Here is a 10,690-nt window from a genome sequence, read left to right as displayed (position 1 = left end):
CAGTGTACAACGAAAGGAACAGTTCCCTCTGTGTGGCAGGCGCTGTGCTGGGTCCCCCGAAGGACCTATTTTGTTCAGGTACCAGAGGAGATCCTTCGATCTCAGGGGAGGTAGATCTTCACTGCTGCTAGAAGGAATGACTCATTATTAGTCCAAACTATTCATGGTAATCTCATTAGCCAGTGGTTAGACCAGGCATAGTCATGTGACCAACTTCTGGCCCATAATATCTATCTACACATATATATATCTATATACATAGATATATATATTTTAGCAAAGTCCACTGAGACTTCTAGTTGAGTATGCTCCTTAAGTGCTTTGCCATTTTTTTTTTTAAGATTTTATTTATTTATTTGAGACAGAGAGAATGAGAGGGAGGAGGGTCAGAGGGAGAAGCAGACTCCCTGCCAAGCAGGGAGCCCCATGCGGGACTCGATCCCGGGACTCCAGGATCATGACCTGAGCCGAAGGCAGTCGCTTAACCAACTGAGCCACCCAGGCGCCCAAGTGCTTTGCCATTTTTATTTTCTTCCTGCCTCTAAGCAGACTGAAGGTTGGAAGTTCAGTCCCAATCATGTGCCTATGATGTGACAAGCAAATGCTAAAGCTGGCAAAATGGAAGGATTGAAAGAGCCTAGGTCTCATATGACATTAAGCTACAGTTCTAGCTTACCTCTGGATGTTTCGTTGGATAAGCCTAATACATTTCTTACTTGGACTTTATTTCTAGCAATATTGTAGTCTCTTCAAATATAACAGCAACAAAATATATTAAAATGCTAGGAAAAATATTGAAAGTACCCTTTTCAATACATAGATAAGCTTGTGAGAAAGTCAGGAAAATCATCTGAGACCAGGAAGAAAGCAGAAACACAAGCCTAGGAAGTTAGATCAAGTTGATGTTCAGAAGTTATGCAGAGACACAGTCTGCATCTGTTCTGATTGGTTAGCATGTGTGTTATACTGATAAATATTTTAAAAATCATCTCTGGAGGTAGGTAAACAATGATGTTGCTACTAGCTGTAGGGGCATCTACCGAGGTCCAGGCAAGATGAGAGCCAAATTGGAATATCAGGTTGGGACCCAAGAAGGGATATATCTTTAGGGGAAGGATGAACTAGAGGGGAAAAAAATCTGCCGGGCAGAGGTAGGCAGCAAGGAAAGTTTTCTCTCTCTGCCTTGGCTCTAGGTAGAGAGGCAATGCATTTTACCCCTAATGGATGCATGGTTAGAGTCTGGCCATTGCATGGCCACAATGTTTGCATGGTCCAAAAGCCCACAAGCTGAATATTTCAATTTAAAATGGACCTGATTGATAGTACCTATGGTACTTGGCTGAAACAAATACATGTCCTTTCTAGAAGAACTCACTGTCAACCCAGGTCTCAAAGAATTCCCTCAGGCTTCCAAACGAATATGAACTCACAATAACCACAGAACCCATAAGGAAATAAGCAGAGACGTCAAGCAGCAGAGGCGGATCTGTTTTCTTTTTTAAAAGATTTTAATTATTTATGTTAGAGTAAGAGAGCAAGCACGAACAGGAGGAGGAGGAGAGGGGGAGGGGAGGGAGATACTCTCCAACAGATTCTGCTCTGAGCACCGAGCCTGATGCGGGGCTTGGTCCCACCACCCTGAAATCATGACCTGAACTGAAACTGAGTCAGACGCTTACCTGACTGAGCAACCCAGGTGCCCTAAGATCTGTTATAAATGAATAGCTCATTGGAAGGTTTAAGCACCAAATTAGATACAGCTGAAGAGAAATTAGTGCCCTAAAAGATAGATTTGAAGAAAATAACCCAAAAAGCATCCCAGAGAGACAAAGAAATGGAAAACAGTGAGGAGGTTCATCACAGGCTTGTCAATTATGTTAGGAAATTATAAAGTGAATGTGAGCAAGGCAATTGTGAAATAATGATTGAGAATTTTCCAGAATTGATGAAAGATAAGAATCCTCATGAAGCGCACTGAATTCCTAGGTATGGTAAGGGAATAGAAACCTCGATCCATTCTGGTGAAACTGCAGAACACCAAAGCACAAGAGATAATTTTTTTAAGATTTATTTATTTTGAGAGAGAGAGAGAGAGAGAGAACACACGAGCATGGGGGTGGGGGTGGGGCAAAGGGAGAGAATCTCCAGTAGATTACAACCTGAGTGAGGAGCCCTACATGGGGCTCGATCTCACGACCATGAGATAATGACCTGAGCCAAAACCAAGAGTTGGATGCTTAACCGACTGAACCACCCAGGCTCCCCAAGAGATGATTTTAAAAGCAGAGAGGAAAGTCAGATAATCTATAATGGAATGACGTGATACTGACTCCTGATTGTTCAGTGGCACTAATGGGAGTGGAGATAATAATAGTCGCATGAAATAATATCATTAATGAAATAATCACCTTAATGTGATGAGAGAAAATAATTGTCTACCTAGAATTTTATATTTAGTCTTTCAAGAATAAAAACACAGTACCGCTCAGATCAACAAAAACTGAGAGTTTCAGGGCGCCTCAGTGGCTCAGTTGGTTAAGCATCTGAATTCGGTTCAAGTCATGATTCCTGTGTCCTGGGATCAAGTCCTACATCGGGTTCCCTGCTCAGCGGGGAGTCGGCTTCTCCCTCTGCCCCTCTCCCTGCTAGTGCTCACTCTCTCTCTCTCTCTCTCAAAAATAAATAAAAATTTAAAAGAAGTTAAAACCCTAAGAGTTTCTACCAACAGAACTTAACTGAAGGAACTTCTAGAAGATATATTTCAGGAAGAAATGAAATGATCCCAGGAGGAAGACCTGAGGAACAATAAAGATTGGTGAGCAAATAAAATGGCAAACATGAGTAAATATGAACAAATATCAGGACAAGAAACAAGAACAATTTATAATTTGTGGGATTCCGAAAGGCAAAACAGAAATAATGGAGTGATTGTATATAAAGTATAAAAGGATAACTGAAGGTAAAGTGTTATGAAGTGTGCATGAGTTATCTATTGCATAACAAACAGCCACAAAACCTCGGAGGGATACAACTATATTTGTTTATTGCTCACACATCTGGTGTCAGCTGGGGGTGGATTAGGAAGCTCTACCGAGCTTGGTTGGACTTGCTTACATGTCTGGGCTCAGCTAATCTAGAATGGTCTTGGCTTGAGGCCTTTACTCTGCTCCATGTGTCTCACTCACCAGCCAGGCTGTGAGGATAAGTTCTCTTGGCAGTGGCAGGGACACAAAAGAGAGCAATGGAAATGTACAAGCACATTTTCAAGACTCTTTTTACATCTAATTAGCCAAAGCAAGTCACATGACTGAGTCCAGTGTTATAGCAGGAGGGAGCTATGAAGGGTCATGGCAAAGGGTTTGCATACAGAGAAAGCGAAGAATTGGAGCCGTTGGTTCAATTAATCCAAGGTCTTTGTACTGTCCATAAAAATATTGATTAGCATTAGACTTTAATTAAATATGAACATTAGAATTGGGGGCTTACCATTGAAAGAATAAAAATAGAGCTACAGACCAAACCAGAAGAAGAAAAATAACATTTTAAAATGTTTTATAAAAGATTTTATTTATTTATTTGAGAGAGAGAAAGCGAGAAAGAGCGCATGCATGAGTGGGGGGAGGGGCAGAGGGAGAAGCAGACTCCCCACTCAGCAGGGAGCCCAACTCAGGGCTCAATCCCAGGACCCTGGGATCCTGACCTGAGCCAAAGGCAGATGCTTAACTGACTGAGCCACCAAGGCACCCTGAAAAACAACATTTTAAAAAAGAAGGCAAGTAGGGAGAAGGGGGGAAAAGCAGAAACGAACACATAAAACATGGAAAAACTACAAAGCACAAAATAAAGTGGAAAAAGAAATTCAAATGTATCAGTAATCACAATAAATACATTTTTTAAAGTCCTAAACCTTCTAGTTAAAAGAGATTCTAACACCAAGTTTTGTGTTTTGTTTTGTTTTTAAAGATTTTATTCATTCATTTGAGATAGAGTGAAAGAGAGAGCACGAGCTGGGGGGCAGAGGGAGAGGGAGAAGCAGGCTCCCCACCAAGCAGGGAGTCCGATGCAGGGCTTGATTCCAGGACCCCGGGACCATGACCTGAGCCGAAGGCAGACACCCAACCAACTGAGCCACTCAGGTGCCCCCTAACACCAAGTTTTTAAAAAAACATCAAGTTACCTTGGCCATATCAACTTCTTACTAGCCATGTCTCTGGAGGCAAGGGAAACAAAAGCAAAAATGAACTATTGGGACTTCATCAAGATAAAAAGCTTCTGCACAGCAAAGGAAGCAATCAACAAAACTAAAAGAGAAGATATTTGCAAATGACATATCTGATAAAAGGTTAGTATCCAAAATCTATAAAGAACTTATCAAGCTCAACACCCAAAAAATAAATAATCCAGTTAAGAAGTGGGCAGTAAACATGAACAGACATGTCCCCAAAGAAGACATCCAGATGGCTAACAAGACACATGAAAAGATGATCAATATCACTCATCATCAGGGAAATACAAATCAAACCCAGGATGAGATACCACCTCATACCTGTCAGAATGGCTAAAATTAACAACACAGGAAACAACAGATGTTGCTGAGGATGTGGAGAAAGGGGAACCCTCATACACTGTTGGTGGGAATGCAAACTGGTGCAGCCACTCTAGAAAACAGTATGGAGGCTCCTCAAAAAGTTAAAAACAGAACTACCCTGCAACACAGCAATTGTATTACTAGGATAGAAAAATATTAATTTGAAGGGACACATGCACCCTGATGTTTACAGCAGCATTATCAACAATTGCCAAATTATGGAGAGAGCCCAAATGTCCATCGACTAATGAATGGATAAAGAAGATGTGGTATATATATACAATGGAATATTACCCAGCCATCAAAAAGAATGAAATCTAGCCATTTGCAACAACATGGATGGGACGAGAGTGTATTATGCTAAGCAAAATAAATCAGTCAGAGAAAGACAAATACTGTATGATTTCACTCATTTGTGGAATTTAAGAAACAAAACAGATGAACATAGAGGAAGGGGAAAAAGAGAGAGGGGGAAGCAAACCATAAGAGACTCTTAACTATAGAGAACAAAACTGAGGGTTGATGGAGGGAGGTGGGAGGGGAGATGGGCTAAACAGGTGATGAGTATTAAGGACAGCACTTGTGATGAGCAACGGGTGTTATATGTAAGGGATAAATCACTAAATTCTACACCTGAAATTAATTTTACCATGTATATTAACTAACTGGAATTTAAATAAAAACTTAAAATAAAAAATATATGTAAACTGGTTACATATAAGTGCAAAAAGAAAATGTGTTGCTACGTAACATTATTGAAAAAACTTGATAAAGGAGAGTCACTAAAAATTAACCAGTTTAATTTTAGGTAAAGCATCTATAAATGACTGAGGAAAAAGTCTACAAATGTCTGGAAGGATTCTGCTCACAGATTGTTCCATAAATGTCTTTAGTTCCTTGTTTCATTAAAAACTTGAGATGGGATGGGGCGCCTGGGTGGCTCAGTCGTTAAGCGTCTGCCTTCAGCTCAGGTCATGATGCCAGGGTCCGGGATCGAGCCCCGCATCGGGTTCCCTGCTTGGCAGGAAGCCTGCTTCTCCCTCTCCTGCTCCTCCTGCTTGTGTTCCCTCTCTCGCTGTGTCTCTCTATCAAATAAATAAATAAAATCTTTAAAAAAAAAAAGCTTGAGATGGGAAATCATGGAAAATAATAAATAAAACATCAAGGTATGTACTGTTTGAAACAAAAAGATGGAAAATTTGAATTAAAAGAATGGTAAAAGAGATTTCATGCTGAGTCTGTTGGCTATTTTATTAACTTTGGACAAAATAGACTTTAAGGCAAAGGCATTGCCCAAAATAGTGTTATGGACTGCAGTATTGTTTTCAATAATTTACAGCCCCTCCCTGTAAGAGGCCTGTATTTCCCACCCCATGGACTTCAGGCTTGGTCATTGAAACATGAATGGAAGTTATGTGTGCACTCCTGAGCAGAGCTTTATGAACCCTTGTTCCTTCCCTCTGTCACAAGATCATGTCCCAGATGGGCATGCTGTGGCCCGGGTCCTTGAATGAAGATACAGAATGAAGAATGGGTAGTGCTACCCATTACCCGCAAAGGACATGGAACCTGAGTGAGGAATTAACCCTTATTGTTGTAAGGCATTGACATTTTGAAGTTAGGTGTGGTCATGTGACTTTCTTTGACTCATGTCATATGAAAAGTGTCATTTCCAGCTGGGTAACTTTAAGAGTGAGTGTGTGATTCATGCCATCATGCTATCTTTTTGCCTAACTTAGCAAAAGATGACTAATAAAATGAAGCTATTTTATAGTGAGAAGACTTCAGCTTACCAGAAGTACATAATAATTCTAAATTGTATCCACATAATGTTAAAGCTTCGAACGATAGTCTAGAGAAAAAATTCGTGGTAGTACAAAAAGGAATTGACAAATTCACCATCATAGTGGAGACTGTGGAATTCATTAGTGCCATCTACCAAATATTTGCAGTCTTTCTCCTGGGTGTATGGTAAGCCCGTCCTTGAACATAGATATGACCATGCAACTTTCTTTGACCAGCAAGAAAAAGGAATTGAAGTGCCATGTGTCGCTTCCAGGTGGGAGCTTTAAGTGCTGGGGCATGATTTTCCTCTTTCCTCTTTCTCTCTGCCACGGAGACCAGCAATGCTCCAGAAGGTGGCTGGCCCATCAAAATTAGAGTCCTTCAATGTAACATAAAGCAGAGCCCCAGGCTGACCAGAGAAAAAAACAGAGAGTAATAAAGAGATATGCTTTGAAAGCTGTAAGCTTTTGAGACTTTGGAGTTGGGTATTTATTATTTTAGCAGAACCTACGTTACCATGATTAGTGCAGATATATCGTCCCATTTTTATTTTTATTTTTTTATTTCTTAAAGATTTCATTTATTGAGGCACCCGGGTGGCTCAGTCGTTAAGCGTCTGCCTTCGGCTCAGGTCATGATCCCAGGGTCCTGGGATGGAGCCCTGCATCGGGTTCCCTGCTTGGCAGGAAGCCTGCTTCTCCCTCTCCCACTCCCCCTGCTTGTGTTCCCTCTCTTGCTGTGTCTCTCTCTGTCAAATAAATAAATAAATAAAAATAAAAAGATTTCATTTATTAATTTGTCAGAAAGAGAGAGAGTATGATCCGGGGAAGCAGCAGGCAGAAAGAGAGGGAGAAGCAGGCTCCCCGCTGAGCAAGGAGCCCGATGCAGGGCTCCATCCCAGGACCCTGGATCATGACCTGAGCCGAAGGCAGACGCTCAACCATCTGAGCCACCCAGGCGCCCTTGCTTTATGATTTTTGACAAACGCATACAGTAATGTAACTACTGCCAAGATCAAGATGCAGAACAGTTCCAGCAGCTGGAGAAATTCCCTGGTGCCCCTTCGTAGCTGGCCCCTCACCCCTGGCAACCACCAATCTGTTTTCTATCCCTATAGTTTTGCCTTTTCCAGAATGGAATCATATGTAATAGCGTATGCAGCCTTTTAGATCTGGCTTCCTTCACTTAGCATAATGCATTTGAGATTAACCCATGTTGCTGTGCCTTCAGCAGTTTATTCCTTTTTGTTGCTAAGTGGTATTTCACTATATGGATGCACCACAGTTTGCTAAGCATCTCTCTTTCTTGTAGTAGTACCTTTTCACATTTATCTAGTAGCAAGAAAGTCATATTTTCAACATTTTGCCCCTAGATGTCTTCCCCCAACTCTAAAAGTTCATGAGACAAATTTGCTGCTATTTGCATTGTCATGCACAACCGTTTTATGAGCTGTTTCTCTCTACTTAACACAGGGTGTCTTCTCTTGCCCCCTACGACCCTTTCCCCACCACCTTCCAGCTCCCTGTAAACCTTTCCCTGCTGCTTATTCCTGGTCCCAAAAATCAATGCCTCGGAGTTGAGGTTTTTGTGTTGGCAACCTCCCCGCCCCCAACCTCCAGCACTAATTACTGTATTGGTCTGCTATTATTGCAAAAACAATTCACCCCAAAACTCAGTACCTTAAAACAACAATTATTTATTCTCACTCGTGTGTCTGAAGTCAACAGTGGGGTGGCTGATTTAAGCTGAGCTCAAGTGGGCAACTCTGCTTCAAGCTGTGGGTCCCTCTGGGCTTGGCTCCTCGTTACAGGTTGGGCTCAGGTCTGCCCATGTGTTTTCATTCTGCACCTGGCCGAAGGGACAGGAGCGACCCAGGGGAAACTCTTCTCAGGAAATACAGAGGTGCAAGAGATCAAGTTGCACTGTGCGAGCACATTTCTCGTTTTTGCTTCTATCCTCTACTTTCATATCCCACGGGCCACAGCAAGTCATGTGGCTGAGCCCACAGTCAAGGGGAAGGAAAGAACACTCCCTTTCTAGTGAGGGCAACTGCAGAGTCACCTGGTAAAACGGTAAGGGAGGGGTGAAGAATAGGGCCAAGCTCTCAATATATTGCCATTACTCTGTATCCTAGAATGAGAAGAATTTGGAGGGGCCCATCGGGAGAGGGGGTGAAGAGCAAGAATGAAAGACTAGAGAAGCCAGCAAGATGGTGAGATCCCAGGGGGATCTGTGGCGTGGCCGGTGAGAAATCTCTGACGCAGGAAGCATGAAAGCGCACTTAAGATAAAGGATATTTAATAGGAGCATTTAAGGAGCTTTTGGCTTGGATACTTGTGATGTTCACCCACCTCTGGCATCCTGGTCTTTCAAGAAAGGCTGTTATACCCACAGCAGCCCTGCAGGAGTGGGGTGTGTGTGTGTGTGTGTGTGTGTGTATGTACATCAAAGGAACGGTCAAGTTCCTCTAGAGACAGTGAGGTCCAGGGACAGAAAGAGAATAAATTCAGCGCAAGCTGGCACTTCGATCCAGGGGTTACTAGTGAGAAGTATACCCTGGTTACTTGCAGACATCCTGGCGGCACACTGAGCTCTCCTCATGAGAAGAGGTGGTGCTTTTCCCGCCGATCATATTTGTATTTAAAGGGTCAGGAGGCGAGCTGAAATCTAGTTTATAACTGGGAAGATCAAACCCACACCCCTGCCCTTCTGCCTGGGATTTTAACTCTTCCCCACCCAGCATCCTCACTGGCCCCAAAGTGTTCTACCTTAATCCTTCCCTTGATGGAGAAGTCTTCCTTTCCAGCTCCGTCCTGCCTCCTGTAGGTCCCCGCCTTCCCTGTGGACCACCAACTCAGCTCCTCCACCTTCCTGGCAGACACCTTGCCAGATACACCTCTCTAGCTGTGTGGGTGGCCTGCCCTCACCCATGTTGTTCTCCATCCTGCTGATTTTTCAATAGCTTTCATTCATTAGTATAGTAGGCAGAATAATAGCTCCCTAAAGATGTCTATGTCCAAATCCTCAGAACCTGTGAATATGTTACTTTACATGGAAAAAGGGACTTTGCAGATGTGATTTAAGGTTGAAGGCCCAGAGGTAGGAAGATTATCCTGAATTATCCGGGTGGACCTGATTTAATCACACGCGTCCTTAAAAGCGAAAAACCTTTCCTGCTTGGGTCTGAGATGAGATGGAAGAAGAAAAAGGAGAGATTTGTCGCATTTAGAGGGGTCTCAAACTGCTTTTGCTAGTTTTGAAGATGGGGGAAGGCAGCCACAAGCCAAGGAATGTGGGTGGCCTCCAGAAACTAGAAATGGTCCTTGGCTGACAGCCAGCAAGGAAACTGTCAGTCCCATAACCTGCAAGGAATTCAATCCCACCAACAACCCGAGTGAGCAAGGAAATGGGTTTTCCCCTTGAACTTCTCTAGGAAGGGCAAGATCCACGTCAGACTTTTGACCTACACCCTCTCTCTACAGGATGGCTCTACAGAACCGTAAAATAATAAATTTGTGCTGTGTAAGCTGTTACATTCACAGTAATTTGTGGTGGCAGTAACAGGAAACCAATACAATCAGTAAATGTGTTTTGAGGGCCTGCAGTATTCCAGGCCCCAAGCCAGCCTACAGGATGTAGGGTGAATGAAACAGTCACTATACCTGCCCTCAGAGAGTTTGTAGTGCAGCAGGAAAAGACGTAAAAAGGCAGTTTCAGTCCAGGGAGGGAGCTGAGGGCTGTGGGAGCAGAGAGGAGGCCCCTCACTTGGGCTTGGAGGCCGGGGAGACAGTAGGGAATGGCAGGGATTGTGATAAACTGGAAAGCGCGTGACCTCTCAAAGGCCAGCCTTTTGTTGCCATGACAACACCAGTCCATTATTGCTAGTTCCTCCCATTTCTCAGCAGTAGCAAAACAACGAGATTTTTAGGTGAGATCTCCTGATTTGTAAATGTTGGCCTTTTTTTTTTTTTTTCCAGAAATCACGATGTGAGCCAGGTTAACGATCAGTTGGCTGAACTTGGTCGTCGAAGCACCAGTTTTCAATTTCTGTTCTCAGCACACGGTGTTCTGCCAAGCCCCAACTTCTCCATGGGGAAGACGACTGTGTGCGGCCTCTGGGAGGCCCTCAGGCCTGGGGGTGGGGAGGAGACCCGGTCATGCCACCTCCTCCAAAAACGCTTAGCGGTGGAGGCCACAAGCTCACATCCTTACGTTGCCGCCTCTCGGGAGCCTGCAGCCTTGCTGAGCCTGCCCGGTCCATCACATCTAATATGGGTGTCAGCATAAAGTAAATTAAATCTGCTAGGCTATAATTTG

This window comes from Mirounga angustirostris, unplaced genomic scaffold, assembly GCF_029215605.1.
Source record: "Mirounga angustirostris isolate CCGP_5_RB_7025 unplaced genomic scaffold, mMirAng1.0.hap1 SCAF_15, whole genome shotgun sequence".
Taxonomy (NCBI): Eukaryota; Metazoa; Chordata; class Mammalia; order Carnivora; family Phocidae; genus Mirounga; species Mirounga angustirostris.
Note: the sequence above shows the minus strand (reverse complement) of the source record.